The sequence below is a fragment of the Arachis hypogaea genome, chromosome 17 (assembly GCF_003086295.3).
Source record: "Arachis hypogaea cultivar Tifrunner chromosome 17, arahy.Tifrunner.gnm2.J5K5, whole genome shotgun sequence".
Lineage (NCBI taxonomy): Eukaryota > Viridiplantae > Streptophyta > Magnoliopsida > Fabales > Fabaceae > Arachis > Arachis hypogaea.
The window spans coordinates 115,899,960-115,904,350 of record NC_092052.1 but is presented as its reverse complement, the minus strand read 5'-3'; the positions used below and the strand labels follow the sequence as shown (position 1 = coordinate 115,904,350).

At 40.2% G+C, this 4,391-nt stretch overlaps 1 non-coding gene across 1 annotated transcript; it reads right to left on the bottom strand.

Moving 5' to 3' along the window:
* Positions 1-3,894: 3,894 nt before the first annotated feature.
* LOC112768871 (small nucleolar RNA R71) lies at positions 3,895-4,002 on the bottom strand. The gene has a single exon (XR_003186251.1). It is a non-coding gene; the product is annotated as a small nucleolar RNA R71 (small nucleolar RNA).
* Positions 4,003-4,391: the final 389 nt, after the last annotated feature.

Here is a 4,391-nt window from a genome sequence, read left to right as displayed (position 1 = left end):
GAAGACCAATCCCAAAGGAGTTTGGATATGGCTTTACAGCCAGCCAGGCTTCAACATGCTTCATGAAACTCTAGAATTCATTCTTAAAAATTTTGAAGAAAAATATATTTTTGAAAATAATTTTTTTTTCGAAAACAAAGGAGAAATTTTTGAAATATTTTTTAAAAATTTTTTAAAATAAAACAAAAAGAAAATTACCTAATCTGAGCAACAAGATGAACCGTCAGTTGTCCAAACTCAAACAATCCCCGGCAACGGCGCCAAAAACTTGGTATGCGAAATTGTTACTCAGGTTGTGAATTGTTGTTCGAAATTGATTCCCTGGAAATGGCACCAAAAACGGATGCACAGAACCAAGGTCTAAACATATCTTCACAACTTTGCATAACTGACCAGCAAGTGCACTGGGTCGTCCAAGTAATACCTTACGTGAGTAAGGGTCGAATCCCACGGAGATTGTTGGTATGAAGCAAGCTATGGTCACCTTGTAAATCTCAGTCAGGCGGATATAAATTAGTTAAGGAGTTTTCGAAATTAATAATAAAAGAAGGATAGAAATACTTATGTAAATCATTGGTGAGAATTTCAGATAAGCGCATAGAGGTGCTTTCGTTCCTCTGAACCTCTGCTTTCCTGCTGTCTTTCATCCAATCAGTCTTACTCCTTTCCATCGCTGGCTTTATGCAAGGGCATCACCGTTGTCAGTGGCTACATCCCCTCCTCTTGTGAAAATGGTCCAAGATGCCCTATCACGGCACGACTAATCATCTGAGGTTCCCGATCATGCTGGAATAGGATTCACCCTCCTTTTGCGTCTGTCACTACGCCCAGCACTCGCAAGTTTGAAGCTCGTCACAGTCATTCAATCATTGAATCCTACTCAGAATACCACAAACAAGGTTTAGACTTTCCGGATTCTCTTGAATGCCGCCATCATTCTAGCTTACACCACGAAGATTCTGATTAAGAGATCTAAGAGATACTCATTCAATCTAATGTAGAACGGAAGTGGTTGTCAGGCATGCGTTCATAGGGAATGATGATGATTGTCATGTTCATCACATTCAGGTTGAAGTGCGAATGAATATCTTAAAAGCGAAATAAGATGAATTGAATAGAAAAACAGTAGTACTTTGCATTAATCTTTGAGGAACAGCAGAGCTCCACACCTTAATCTATGGAGTGCAGAAACTCTACCGTTAAAAATACATAAGTGAAAGGTCCAGGCATGGCCGAATGGCCAGCCCCCAAAACGTGATCACCGGATCAAAATTACAATCCAGGATGATCCAAAGATGTCTAATACAATAGTAAAAGGTCCTATTTATAATAAACTAGCTACCAGGGTTTACAGAAGTAAGTAATTGATGCATAAATCCACTTCTGGGGCCCACTTGGTGTGTGCTTGGGCTGAGCTTGAGTGTTGCACGTGTAGAGGTCCTTCTTGGAGTTGAACGCCAGTTTTTGTGCCAGTTTGGGCGTGGAACTCCACTTTGCAACTTGTTTCTGGCGCTGGACGCCAGAATTGGGCAGAGAGCTGGCGTTGAACGCCAGTTTGCGTCATCTAAACTTGGGCAAAGTATGAACTATTATATATTTCTGGAAAACCCTGGATGTCTACTTTCCAACGCAATTAGAAGCATGGCGTTTTGAGTTCTGTAGCTCCAGAAAATCCATTTTGAGTGCAGGGAGGTCAGAATCCAACAGCATCAGCAGTCCTTCTTCAACCTCTGAATCTGATTTTTGCTCAAGTCCCTCAATTTCAGCTAGAAAATACCTAAAATTATAGAAAAACACACAAACTCATAGTAAAGTCCAGAAATGTGAATTTAACATAAAAACTAATGAAAACATCCCTAAAAGTAACTAGATTCTACTAAAAACATACTAAAAACAATGCCAAAAAGCGTATAAATTATCCGCTCATCAAAGACTCTAAACCAAAAAGAAAAATTTTTCCTAATCTAAGCAACAAAATAAACCGTCAGTTGTCCAAACTCGAACAATCTCCGGCAACGGCGCCAAAAACTTGGTGCACGAGAATTACTTTACACTATGTAATTCCGCACAACTAACCAGCAAGTGCACTGGGTCGTCCAAGTAATACCTTACGTGAGTAAGGGTCGATCCCATGGAGATTGTTGGTTTGAAGCAAGCTATGGTTATCTTGCAACTCTTAGTCAGGATATTAATTTGTGGTTATCAATTGACTTGCAAATGAACAAGAGACCATGAATTAAAGGTTACTTGTTATTCAGTAAATGAGAATATGTTAGAGTTTTGGAGATGCTTTGTCTTTTGAATCTCTGCTTTCTCCCTATCTTCTTCTTCACACACGCACGTCCCTCCTATGGCAAGCTGTGTGTTGGTGGATCACCGTTGTCAATGGCTACCATCCTTCCTCTCAGTGAAAATGGTCCAGGTACGCTGTCACCGCATGGCTAATCATCTGTAGGTTCTCGATCATACCGGAATAGAATTTGCTATCCTTTTGCGTCTATCACTACGCCCAGTACTTGCGAGTTTAAAGCTCGTCACAGTCATCCAATCCCAGAATCCTACTCGAAATACCACAGACAAGGTTTAGACTTTCCGGATTCTCAAGGATGCTGCCAATGAATTCTAGCTTATACCACGGAGATTCCGATCACGGAATCTAAGAGATACTCATTCAATCTAATGTAGAACGGGAGTGGTTGTCAGGCACACGTTCATAGGTTGAGAATGGTGATGAGAGTCACAGATCATCACATTCATCATAATGAGGCGCGAATGAACATCTTAGATAAGAACAAGCGTGATTGAATAGAAAACAGAAATACTTGCATTAATTCATCGAGACACAGCAGAGCTCCTCACCCCTAACAATGGAGTTTAGAGACTCCTGCCGTCAAAGAGTACAAAGTTCAGATCTAAAAATGTCATGAGATACAAAATAAATCTCTAAAAGTTGTTTAAATACTAAACTAGTAACCTAGGTTTACAGAAAATGAGTAAACTATGATAGATAGTGCAGAAATCTACTTCTGGGGCCCACTTGGTGTGTGATGGGGCTGAGACTAAAGATTCTCACGTGCCTGGGCTGTTTTGGGCGTTCAACGCCAGGTTGTAACCTGTTTCTGGCGTTGAACTCCAACTTGTAACTTGTTTCTGGCACTGGACGCCAGACTGCAACATGGAACTGGCGTTGAACGCCAGTTTACGTCATCTATCCTTGAGCAAAGTATGGACTATTATATATTGATGGAAAGCCCTGGATGTCTACTTTCCAACGCAATTGGAAACGCATCAATTGGACTATTGTAGCTTCAGAAATTCCATTCCGAGTGCAGAGAGGTCAGGATCCAACAGCATCAGCAGTCCTTTTTTCAGCCTGAATCAGATTTTTGCTCAGCTCCCTCAATTTCAGCCAGAAAATACCTGAAATTACAGAAAAACACACAAACTCATAGTAAAGTCCAGAAATATGAATTTTGCCTAGAAACTAATGAAAATAAACTAAAAACTAACTAAAACATACTAAAAACTATATGAAATTAACCCCAAAAAGCGTATAAAATATCCGCTCATCAGAGAAGCATCTCTATTCCTGCCATTGGAGCAAACAACTTTGAGCTTAAGCCTCAATTAGTTTCTTTGATGCAACACAATTACAAATTTCATGGACTTCCATTGGAAGATCCCCATTAATTTTTGGCTGAATTTTTGCAAATCTGTGATACTGTCAAGACCAAAGGGGTTGATCCCGAGGTCTATAGGCTTATGCTTTTTTCTTTTGCTGTAAGAGACAGAGCTAGAATATGGTTGAACTCACAACCTAAGAAAAGCCTGAACTCTTGGGAAAAGCTGGTCAGTGCTTTTCTAGCCAAATTCTTTCCACCTCAAAAATTGAGTAAGCTTAGAGTGGAAGTCCAAACCTTTATACAGAAGGAAGGTGAATCCCTCTATGAAGCTTGGGAAAGATACAAGCAATTGATCAGAAGGTGTCCTTCTGACATGCTTTCAGAATGGAGCATCATAGGTATCTTCTATGATGGTCTGTCTGAACTATCCAAGATGTCATTGGAAAGCTCTACTGGAGGATCTCTTCATCTGAAGAAGACGCCTGCAGAAGCTCAGGAACTCATTGAAATGGTTGCAAATAACCAATTCATGTACACTTCTGAAAGGAATCTTGTAAATAATGGGACAACTCAGAAGAAAGGAGTTCTTGAGATTGACACTCTGAATGTCATATTGGCTCAGAACACAATATTGACTCAGCAAGTCAATATGATTTCTCAGAGTTTGTTTGGAATGCAAGCAGCAACATGCAGTACCAAAGAAGCTTCATCTGAAGAAGAAGCTTATGATCCTGAGAACCCAGCAACGGAAGAGGTGAATTACATGGG